Source organism: Lutra lutra, chromosome 11, assembly GCF_902655055.1.
Source record: "Lutra lutra chromosome 11, mLutLut1.2, whole genome shotgun sequence".
Classification (NCBI taxonomy): domain Eukaryota; kingdom Metazoa; phylum Chordata; class Mammalia; order Carnivora; family Mustelidae; genus Lutra; species Lutra lutra.
In genome coordinates this window covers 17,467,826-17,480,457 of record NC_062288.1, presented here as the reverse complement: position 1 = coordinate 17,480,457, position 12,632 = coordinate 17,467,826, and the positions used below count along the sequence as shown (strand labels likewise).

Sequence of the window (12,632 nt, the reverse complement as noted above, 5' to 3'; positions counted from 1 at the left end):
TTGGGAAAGGACACTGCCGTGGAAAATAAGAACTTATCTCTGAAGATTTACGAAGCTCACATAATAATAATAATAATAAAAGAACTCAGAAGCTCTCATAATAAAAATAAATCTTGTATGAAGTGAAAAATCTTGTGATGTCCGAGGCGATTGACTTCAAAGGAGTCTCCCAGGATAACTCCTGGTTTTTATTCTTAAAAATAAATACTTTCTTGGCATTTATGCTTATAAATAAATACTTTCTCAGTATATATTAACTAGAGGAGACATGTCCCATTCATTTATTGCCTGCATTCATGCAATGGTAAAAGTAGATAATGATTTTAAAAGCGAGGGCACTGGCTGGCTCAGTTGGAAGAGCCTGGGACTCTTGATCTCAGGGTCGTGAGTTCGAGCCTGATGTGGAGTATAGAGATTTCTTAAATAAAACAAAAATGTTTTTATAATAAATATGTTTTAATAAAACAATAATAATATAATATTTAGTAAAATAATAATATTTAGTAAAAATTAACAATTGAAATGATTGAGTTTCAGGGCACCTGCCTGGCTCAGTCAGGGTCATGAGTTCAAGCCCCACATTGGGCATAGAGCTTACTTAAAAAAAAAAAAAGTGATTTTTTATGTGGAAATGTCTCCTCCTTATTCCTTTATGAACAGAAATGTATTCATTACATGTTACATTTTAAAAGGAGTTCTCAGAGCTGCCAATCTTACAGTAGAGTTTGAGTAGTAGCCTGCCTATTTCTGCTGCATAAAGGGAAAAGAAGAAAACACAAAAAAGTGATTGAGGCAAATTCCTTGATCCTGGCTTTGTCTTCCTTCTCTCCTTTCCTCCCTCCCTCCTTCTTTCCTTCTTTCCTCTTTCGTCCCATCAGCAATTTTTTAAGGAACTTTTCAAACAATGTATTTATTGCAAAATCTTTTAATATGGAACACAGAGACATAAGCTTTTTATACAGATTTAAAACTGAGGGATGGAACACCTGGATGGTTCAGTTGGGTGAGCGTCCAACTTGTCCTCTCTGCTGGGGTCTTGATCTTGGGGTCATGAGTTCAGGCCCCACATTGAGCTCTGAGTCTACTTAAAAAAAAAAAAAAGAAAAAGAAAAAGAAATAAGTAAAACTGAGGGCTTTCGAATTCCTTATAAATGAGTTATTTGAGCCATCTAAAAATAAATTATCAAAGTCTAACCTAAGTATGTTTTACACCTGAAAATTTTTGTGATCATGAACTATCTTTAATTTACAGCCATATCAAAGCCATCACCTTATTTTAAAGTTGTTAATATTTAAGCAAAAATGTGTCAGTTTTGTCATATTTTTTGCTTTATTTCCTTTTAATGGGCTTTTATAATTTGAGTAAGAAATTCAAATGTTTTCTCCTCTGTTTATATAACTGGAAGTTTCTGCTTCTTTTCCATCTCCTTCCCTTCTCTTAATAACTGAAGTAAAGTCCATATTAAAAAATAATAGTACAGTGTATTTGATGGATGTGACAATAGACAATATGTAATTAATAGTATATTAATTAAGCAAAAAAATTGCTCCAAGCTATTGATAGCAGTTGTCTTTGGTATATACAAAGAATTTATTTTTTTCTGGAGTTGAAATTATTTTCTGTAATGAATTTCTTTTACATGAACAGTGAAAAGGATAAAAAAACCAAACAAACTCTCTTCCAAATATCCAGGTAATCTAAGGCATTCATTTTTGGGGCTTGAATCATCTAATCGATTGAGTCTATTCCCAACTTTACTTTGAGAGTAGATACTACATATTAGAAGTTGTTTAACCATTGCTAAATGAAATGGATCACCTTGCAAATTCTGAAAATGTACAGAGTCGTTCTAGTCAAGTCACTGAACCTTTTTAGGCTGCAGTTTTCTGTAAAATGAGGGAATAGCTACTTAACCTTTAATGTCTGTGTGTCTCCAAATAATACAGTTAAGCAAAAGTTACCATCAAGAACTATTTTCACTGTGGCTTTTTGACCCTTAAAATTGTATTTATTTTTCATGAGAGAAAATTTTTCACCGTAAGTTACCTTTCTTCCAAACTGAGTTCAGCAGGTGGTTAATTAAGCCATATTCCTCACAGAAAAATGTTTCATGTAGGCTTAGAGTCATTAGGGCAAGGCCTGGCATGTTTTATCGACCCATTAGCTCATAGCTCAAGTGTGTTATATGGAATGGGATTACAAATCTTAACCCTCTTGGGTGAGACATAACCATTTCTCACTAGGTTATAGTAAGGTTGTTTGTTTAGAACATCTTTTAGAATACTGATATGGAACAATATAACTGCAGGAAAGGAGAAATGATCTAGTAAAGGAATCAACATGCTCTTTTCATTAAAAATATTGGGGAAATAAAAAAGAAGATTAGATCTTTAGATCTTTTCTCTCTGAATATCTTTCCTTACAGAATTATAACACAAAGTAGTCACTGTAATGCTTAACAGAACCTAATTCTTTTTTTTTTAAGATTTTATTTATTTATTTGACAGACAGAGAGCACAAGTAGGCAGAGAGAGAGGAGGAAGCAGGCTCCCTGCTGAGCAGAGAGCCTGATGTGGGGCTCGATCCAGGACCCTGGGATCATGACCTGAGCCGAAGGCAGAGGCTTTAACCCACTGAGCCACCCAGGTGCCCCTAATTCTTTTTTTTTTTTTTTTTTTTTTTTACCAGAGTTTTCATATACAGAAATACTGAAAGTTGAAAGTACTACTACAGGGCTTACAGTGAAAAACAGCAATTTCCTGAGACCCTCCCCAGAAACAGCTGTGTCCAGCTCATTTGGCTGTTTATTCTGATGTTCACCTCCAGATTTCTAAATGCAATGTTTAGGTAGCTGTTTTTTGATCTTTCAGTGTGTGGGATTTTTTCTTTGACTTTCTTACATAGAAGAGAAGAACTTAGCTCTCTTGTCCAGCTCCTCGGACACATTTCCCATTCCGTCATTCCAATATGAGCATATCATAATTTTTCTTACATCAGATTATTATGAGTATGTACCTACTATTCATCATTGTCATGAGAACCCCTGTGCCCCTTTCCTGCGCTGATACCCTTTTTCCTGAGTTCCATGTTTTCCATGTTTTATTTACTCTCTCCTTTTGGTAGAACATACCATCCAGTAGCTTACTGAGGAAGAATACATGAAAGGTAAACAACTTGAAGCCATGAATGTCTGGAAATCATTATTTTCTGAAATTAATTGTCATTATTTTAGCCTTACCCTTCTTTGAAAAATGCTTAACTTCAGAAATTCGAAGGCAGTGCTCCTTCGAATTGTTTCCATTGACATAGCCAGTTATTCCAGTCCCAGATTCTTTTTGTACATGACCTGTTTTGTTTTGTTTTGCCTTCTGGAAACTTGTGGAGTCTTCTTTCTGTCCTCAGGGTTATAAAATTTCATCATGAGAGGGATTTTAGGAGGTAGGAAGAACAAACAAGATTAGAGGAATGAGGGAAAGCAAAAATATAAGACGACTCCAGGTTTCTAATTTGGTTGACTAAGTAGGTAATACTTTTAACCTAGATTAAGACCAAAGGAGATGTGGGGTGCCTTCTTTTCTTTGGAGAGAGGGAAAGCAGATAAAATAAGTGTGGTTATAAATATGCTGAGTTTGAGGGGCCATCAGGATATCCTAGTGAAAATGCCCAAAAAACAGTTGGAAATACAAATTCAAAGCTTAAAAGAAAGGTCATCTGGGGGCACCTGGGTGGCTCAGTGGGTTAAAGCCTCTGCTTTCATCTCGGGTCATGATCTCAGGTCCTGGGATCGAGTCCTGAATCGGGTTCCCTGCTGAGTGGGGAGCCTGCTTCCTCCTCTCTCTCTGCCTGCCTCTCTGCCTACTTGTGATCTCTGTTTGTCAAATAAATAAATAAAATCTTTTAAAAAAAATTAAAGGGGCACCTGGGTGGCTCAGTGGGTTAAGCCTCTGCCTTCGGCTCAGGTCATGATCTCGGGGGCCTGGGATCGAGCCCCGCGTCGGGCTCTCTGCTCAGCGGGGAGCCTGCTTCCCCTTCTCTCTCTGCCTGCTGCTCTGCCTACTTCTGATCTCTCTCTGTCAAATAAATAAGATCTTTAAAAAAAAAAATTTAAAAAAAAAGGTCATCTGAAGCTAGAGTCGAAGCCATCATACATATGGATAACTCTCAGTTAAGTCAAGGAGTTAATGGGAAAAATCAAGGAAGACTGTATTGAGTGAGAAGGGAGTGGTGTGAACACAGAACTCTGGCACATACAAACATTTGAGGCTTAGGCTGAGAAAAATCAGAGGTGCCCCCTGAGAACGAGTCACCTCTGGCCATCTGATTCTGTCATTTAGCTAGTAGGAAAGAGCCTTTGGGTTCCAGGTAGACGCCTCTACCTTGCTGTGTGTCTTAATAATGTGAAGCCTGCTGATGACCAAGAAGGTATTTATAATATGAAATGCTAAATGTAATTACAAGATTTTCTTCTAAAATTTTAAAATATCTTTGAGGAGTACCTGGGTGGCTCAGTCGGTCGAACATCTGAACCTTGGTTTCAGCTTGGGTTATGATCTCAGGGTCATGAGATCAAACCCCATGTCAGGCTCTACGCTCAGTGGGGAGTCTGCTTGAGGATTCTCGCTCTCCCTCTCCCCCTCCCCCAACACACTGTGAGTGGGAGCACTCTCTCTTTCTCTCTCTATCTCAGATAAATAAATCTTAAAAAAAAAAGACATTTTTGAAAGGTATTTTGAAATTGCAAGAAGGAACAGAGTGAGAAGCGTTTGGCTAACATGAGTTGGAGCAAGTTAGGATATATGAGGAATCTGAAGCTTGGGAAACAAAGATCTCTCAGCCATGCTCTCTCCTCTCTGGACTACCTCACAGATTACTGTAATTTGATCTTTTATTCCAAATTTGAAAACCGATAGTATTTTCCTTCACTTCCTCTTTCCCCTTCTTGTTTCATCTTCTTCTCAATTATTGGCAGGAGATTGCTGTTGAGGTAAATTTTTATTGACCCAACACTTCTGAAGGTTGTATTTAATTTCAAGAAGTCTTCCAGTGATTTTCCTGAAACCAGCTTTGCCCTCTACACTAGATTAATAGCACATTCTGCTTCATAGAAGTCCCCACAACCTTCATGAACCAAATACCTCTCAACAGTTTTTATAGGATCGGTTCCCGAGGTTTGAGATTCTGCGGATGGCCACATTTCCTGCAGGGTTACATATTAAAGAGGTTTTAGCAACATGGGAGTCTTTGCTGCATTCCATTTATGAACTTTTCTGTTTCCCTGCCATAGACGAAGTATGGTGCTGGATAAGAGCAGAGATACCAAGGCACATATACTGTCGTCCCAGTCTTCAAGGATCTCTAGTGAGAACAGTAGATACATTCACTCATAACAGGAATGTGAGGCAAGGGATGGTAACTGAACTGAAGGGAAAGCTCAAAGGGCTGAGGTAGCCCAGAGGAGAAAGAGATGGATTCTTATTGGCAGAGTTGAGGAAGATTTCATAGGGGAGGTATTTGAGCTTGGTCTCAGAGATGAGAGGGATTTCAGAAGCAGAGATGATTGTGTCTTCCCCTAGCCTCGGCAACGCACACAATCCAAGGACTAAAGGCCATTATGCCTAAGAGAACAGTTTATGGACTGGAGTGGGCGTGATGAGGATGCCAAGCAATCTGAGACAAGATCTGGGGACCATGAGGACCATGCATACAAGTCTATTGTTTCTTCTAAATTGAGCCCAGAGATGGCACCAGGTTTTAAGCAAGAAAATAGAGAGCCAGAAAGTCTTTCACCAAATAATTTGTAGACAAGAGATTCAGATAGAGAAGAAAGAATAAATAGCTCTCAAATGTATAAATGTCTTTATTTAAGAATTCCCTTGAACAGTTTGTTGAAGATGCTAAGAGCGTCTGATATTTGGACATGCGGAGTTTAAAGTTACTCATACTTCATTTGAGACCAGCTTTTGCATATTAGCCTCTCTGGGACCTTGGGGAAGGAATTTACTCTAAGCTGTAGCTCTTCATGGAGTCATTGCATATAAAGCACACAGCCCAGTGCTTGGTCTGTGTTCAATTTTAATAAAGTGCTAGGCTTTACCATTATTGTTGTTATTTCTATCAGAAAAGCTTCCAGGTTAAACAAGGAATGACTGAAGCATTTTAAAAAGAAAAGTTTATACCTGAGTTTTCAACCTAAAAAATTTTGTCAAAACTAATTTAAAAACTTTTCCTCAAGTTAGGAGATAATTTTTCTGACAGTATCTTGCTTTACAAATCCACATAATACTGCCTTTTTGGTACACCATAATGAAAAGGCAGTCAGACTTAAGGTAAAATCTTTCCCCAAGCTTCTAAATTGAAAAAGAGAAAAAGACCTTTCAGAGTCTGATCAGTGGTATAACATGCCAGTGTTAGATGTTTGACTTGTTCATTTGCTAATTAAATCTGTGGTTGGTTTACAAAACCAAAGTAAAATAACAGCTCTGTTCTTTTCTGTGGGTGTCTTGGAAAGTTATTAGTTGAGCCCAATGTGTTTTAAATGCCCAGTGTGTCTGGGTGATGGACAGTGAAATGGGTTTATTTGTGCTTTCGAAGATAGAGCATGAGTTTTTTGCTTTAGAGGCACCTGGCTGACTCAGTTGGTAGAGCACATGACTCTGATCTCAGGGCTATGAGTTCTAGCCCCACGTTGGGTATAGAGATTACTTAAAAATAAAGTCTTAAAAAAAAAAAAAAGTTTTTGCTTTAGAGGTTGCCTGATCACCAGAGTCTCAGATCAGCCTATCCAAAATTAAATTTGTCATCCTCTCCAAATTATCTCTGCTTTGGGTTCCTGAATCAAAAGCTGTCAGCTAGATTGCTAGAAAACTAAAGGAGGGGGGGAAAGTCTCTTCTTTCTAAAATTAAATCTCATTGCAAGCCCCCTGTCTGGATAGCCTTTGTTCTTTCTATAAGGAAAATTGATAGTTAAAATGGGATACTTTTTAGGAGTCTTCTTAAAATCTTCAGAATGATATGGATCTTGTAGTTCTTCTGAGTAAATTTATGATTTAAGAGAAACTGATAACACTTAACAAGTGTTGTTTTAGGACAAGGGCCAGCAAACTATAGGCCAAATCTTGCCTGCTGTCTTGTTTTTATAGATTAAATTTTACTGGAATGAAGCCATGCTTATTCGTTCACATATTTTCTATGACTACAGAGTTGAGTAGACTAGACAGAGTCTGCATGGCACAGAAAAAAATATTTACACTCCAGCCCTTTATAGAAATAGTTTGGGAACCTATATTTAAGGTCTTTAAATAAAAAAGAGTATCTTTTTCAGTTTAAATGAGGTGATGCTGAAAAAAAAATTGCTTCTGCCATCAATATTGTTATAAAATTTGGTGTGTACCTAATTGCTTGTTGAATATTGATCAGATAATTTAAGAAATTATATATATTTATGTATAGTAAAGCTAGTTCTTTGTTTATAGTCCACACAAATTCACTCCTTCAATTCTCATGATGAGTTGATAATTCTTCTAGATGTCATGTATTTCTTCTGCTTACACATGACCTTGCTTTATAAAGTATACCCTTTCTAAAGCAGTTGGTATAACCTGTACTTAACACGGTGCTTTGCCTAAAATGTACATCCTGATTTTTAAGGGGAAAGCCAGCATATTAATGTAGTTTATAATTATTCTTTGCTAAGTAACAGATCCGAAATTGTTTTCTTAAGCATTTAAGCAACCTAATTAAGATTAATTGAGGAAGTCTATGCATTTATTGATGTTCTTTTCACCAACAGCACACACAGTGGGGAAATTAGGAAACCCATTTATCAAGTTCCCTGGCCCAGAGTACCAGTAAACTTTGAAATATCTACACACCTTGTAGATCCATGTCTTTTCTAAAACCCAAAACGACTTTACTCATGAACCTCACCCATGTTCCCAGTAGCCCAGAATGTATGGGCAGGCACTCATATATGCAGAGTAATCATTCATTTTCCCTTTGTTCTGTGCAGGAGAAAAGTAGATCTATATTTGGTTTTATTTATTAATGTTGACTCTGTGATATAATTAGTTGTGCAGCTTTGTTTCCATTCCAGAGATGTCTTAATCCCCCTCCTGCAGAGAATGCAGTCTTGTAAAACACATCCCCGTTTGGTCTTTGTGCCTTTTTGTTTGGCTTCTTCGTATTGCCACCGGCGTAGTTTTTCAGCACCACGGATCTGATGATGCCTCTGCGCTATTTAAAACTCTTCCTTGGTGCCTGTCACCTTTGCAGCTCTTCAGGATGACACACATAATCTTCTGTGATCTGGCCTCCACCATCATCTCCAGCTCTGTCCCCCAGCCTTATCCAATCTAAATGTTATACTCCTACTCCATTAAATATCGGAGTTGGGAGTTCTTCGTACAGTGGTGTTTCCACATTTCTCCCATTTGCCCAGGACTGCAGATCTCCTTCCTTAATCCTTCACTCTTGTCATTAGCTTACACTCATTCTTTAGCTCCAACACTGCCATGTCTAAGAAGACTCCCCGAAACTCCCTTCCGTCTAGACTGAGGAACACCTTGTGGGCCTCCATAGTGCTGTGTGCTTGCTTATGTGCTAGCACGCTCTGTAGAAATTTCTTTTTCATTCACTTGTCTTTCTTTCAAGACCCTAAGTGCTGTGAAGGCCAGGGCCATGTCTAAGTCAACTCTGTGTCCCCAGTATGAGGCTTGTGTCCCAAACACTGACTTTTGTGCCTTTTCTTCCTTCCTTACCCGGTTCCGATTTCATGGTTTATCCTAATCATGTTCTTGCTAAACTACACGTCTCCTTCATCTCCTTACCCCGTCGCTCCCTGCTCCCCCTTCCTTCTCCCTGGCTCTCTCTAGGACCTAGTCCTGGTTAATTTTCACATCTTCACCTACTTGGCACCTGCACCCAAACATGTCACCATTGCTGAAGGGACCAACTTTTTGCTTTAAATAAATGGTCACTAAATTCTGTGGGCCATCAACATGCATGACCATTCTGTTGCACTTCTCTAAAATCTCCTTTCCACACTCCAAAACTATCAGATCTCATCACACTGTGAAATTCTAAGTTTACCCTCTTTCATCGGGAACAAAGAATTAATCAGACAACAACATCTTCTCACCACCAAACTACCGTCCTCCAGCCACTGGGCTCATGGGTTCCCAGGGATTAGGTTTCCATCCCTCATCCAGTGCTGTGGATCCCAGTCTCCAGGACTTTGCTTCTGCAGTCACTCCTGCACTTCCTGTCACCCTGCAGACATCCTCTGGGATCTCTGACGCAACAGAACAAAAACAGAAACTTCCCTTCGTCTCCTATTCCTCCAGTTACTGCCTCTGTTTCTCTGTTCTACTTCAGAACCAGATTTCTTTTTTTTTTTCCTTTAAACCTGTTTTTTTTTTAAAGATTTTATTTATTTATTTGACAGAGAGAGATCACAAGTAGGCAGAGAGGCAGGTAGAGAGAGAGGAGGAAGCAGGCTCCCTGCTGAGCAGAGAGCCCGATGTGGGGCTCGATCCCAGGACCCTGGGATCATGACCTGAGCCGAAGGCAGAGGCTTAACCCACTGAGCCACCCAGGCGCCCCTAAGCCTTTTTTTTTTTCTTAAAGATTTTATTTATTTGTTTGACAGAGATCACAAGTAGGCAGAGAGGCAGGCAGAGAGAGAGGGGGAAGCAGGCTCCCTGCTGAGCAGAGAGCCCGATGCAGGACTCGATCCCAGGACTCTGAGATCATGACCTGAGCCGAAGGCAGAGGCTTTAACGCACTGAGCCACCCAGGTGCCCCTCCTTTTAACTTTTTATTCAGGCATAATTTCAAACTCACAGGAAAGACACATGAATAATATCAAGAAATTCCTCTGCACCCTTCACTCAGTTCCACAGTGATAACACTTTATATTTGCTTTATCTTGTTCTCTCACCCTCTTTGTATTATTCTCTCACTTACTATTTGGATATTTTCCACAAGTTGATTTCCTAACTCCCCCACTCCTTTTACATTCGTCAGATGCCATTCTGTGATAAGGAAGAGTCCTCCTTCGTCCCATTGTTATTTATGTGTTTCTTTAATTCTTTCAGTGGGTTAGAATCCATTATGAGCAGTGCGCTTTTTGTTCAGCTTGTCTCAGAATTGGCAGTCGGAGTCTTTCAGGTGGGGTCTCGTATCATTTTGTGATTTCCCCATTCTGTAGACACTTACTTTCTGGTATAATGAGACATTGCAAGCTCACCTTATACTTACCCTTCTCCATCCCTTGAATCAACTTTCTCCAAAGAGCCTTGGTTCCTTTAAGCAGAAAATGGGATTTAGAAAATAGGATCTGGATCCTGGATGTGCCCATTCCTACTGGGGCGTCATTTATTTATAGGCTCTCTCAGCAGACAGCACAGAGGGCAGCTTAAATTCCACCTCTCTAGAGAAACTTCGTGACTACCCAGTCTCATAGCCATCCAGTCCCTCAGCCAGCAATCTGTCTGGACTTCTGTGTGACACTTAGCCCTTGGCTGGTCTCTGTATTGTGTCTTCCTCCCAGATTAGAAAATGGCTTTTATGAGGATAGAGACCCTAGCGATCTTCTCACTCAGCACTCAGAAAAATGCCTGATGCCGAGTAAGTTTTTGAAGGGATAGATGAGTGGGTAACTCCCTTGTCTTGGGACAGCTTCATCTGTGTAACAGCTTCTTTTGTGTGATAAGCGACAGGAACGTCAGCAGTTAGAGACCAGAAGAAAAATCTCCTTCCTCATGTTGTTTTTTTAAGATTGTATTTATTTCTTTTGAGAGAGCGTGCAGGGAGGGGCAGAGGCAGAGGGAGAGACAATATGAAACAGACTCCATGCTGAGCATGACCCTGAGATCTTATGATCTCATGACCCTGAGATCATGACTGAGCTGAAATCAAGACCTGGATGCTTAACCATCTGAGCCACACCAGTGCCCCTTTCCTCATATTCTTGATGAAACGGGGAAGATTTGCCATCACTGTTAAGGAGCTTATTTCTCACTGCCCTTCTATGTTTATTGTACATATGACCCTAATACATGATTGCATAACAGCTCTTCTTTTGAACTCTGATTTTAAATATTTAATGTATTAAGCCCATGCTTCTTTATTAGAATATCTGTTTTTCCTTTATGCACCTTCATACTGTTTACTCACTGACTTTTTAAAATAGTACCACTTGGTCCTTGTTTGTTCTTTTAATACATACTGTAATACGGGATTGATAAACATATCAAGATTTTTTACAAAAGAGAATTTCAACTAATTTTTTCTTTAGTTAGAACAAAGGACTCACGCATATCCTATTTGATAGGTTCTTAACTTAGATAGTACTTATAGCCTAATGAATGTTGTATTATCTGATCCTGTATGTGTAGTGTTTTGTTTTATTGTGTTCCCCTTGTGCTTTTTTTAAATAAATTTTATATGTTAAAAAAGGTCAGACTTATGGAAAAACTGCTAAGATAGTACAGAATTTTCCCATGTGCCCCATACTCCATTTCCCTATTATTGATGTTTTGCATTAATGTGGTACATTTATACAACTAAATGAGCCAGTTTTCATACATTATTATTGACTAAATTCCCTAGTTTCATTAGATTTCCTTAGTTTTCACCTGATTTTTTTTTTCCTTTCCAGGATCTCATTCAGGATACCACAGTGCACTTGATAGTTATATCTCCCTTAGGCTCAGCTTGGCTAGAACAGCTTCTCAGACTTGCCTTATTTTTGATGACTTTGACAGTTTGGGGAAGTAGTGGTCAGGTATTTTGTAGAATATTTCTCTGTTGGCATTTATCTGATGTTTATCTTGTGTTTAGACTAGGGTTGTAGGATTTGAGAGGAAAGTCACAGAGGTCAAGTGCCACTCTCTTCATGTTACATCAAGAGTACATACCAACACGATATATCACTGCGGGGGTTGGCCTTGACCACCTGACTTTGGTGGCATTTGTCAGGGTTCTTTACTGTAAAGTTACTTTTTTTATTCCCTCTTTCCATAATGCACTTTTTGGAAGGAAGTCACAGCTAACACTTAAGAAATAGTTACTCTAAGGGGAGTCTAGGGGGCTCAGTTGGTTGAGCATCTTGACTCTTGGTTTTGGCTCAGGTCGTGACCTTGGGTTTGTGGGATGAAGCCCTGAGTGGAGCTTCATGCTCATCACGAAGTCAGCTTGACATTCTCTCTCTCTCTTTCTCTGCTCCTCTCCCTGCTTGCATGCACGTGTATTCTCTCTTTCCAGTAAATAAATGAATAAATAGTTCTTTTAAAAAATGGCTACTCCCCTTGAGGGTGGAGTGTCTATATAAATTATTTGGAACTCTTCTGCAGAGATTTGTCTGTTTACCACTATTTCTTTCTTTCTGTCTTTATGACTCGTGGCTATTCCTCTTAATACTTTGGATTGCAAATTTAACATTTTTATTATGTTTATTGTTTCAGCTCTAGCCATGGAGAGCTCTTTCATTTGGCTGCCATGTCCCTTTGACATATATATCCCCATTATTGTGGATTTGTTTTGTTTTATTTTCATTTTTTGAGTACTCCCTTATCTGACACTACAAGATGCTGAAGGCTTATCTTGCATATATTCAGCCCCATTCCTAGAG

At 39.0% G+C, this 12,632-nt stretch overlaps 1 protein-coding gene and 1 non-coding gene across 5 annotated transcripts in view; both read left to right on the top strand.

Moving 5' to 3' along the window:
• Positions 1–12,632, top strand: part of LOC125080366 (B-cell receptor-associated protein 29) — a 49,432-nt gene that overhangs the window by 19,009 nt on the left and 17,791 nt on the right. The window lies entirely within an intron of this gene.
• LOC125081559 (small nucleolar RNA U109) lies at positions 620–758 on the top strand. Its single transcript, XR_007121753.1, has one exon. It is a non-coding gene; the product is annotated as a small nucleolar RNA U109 (small nucleolar RNA).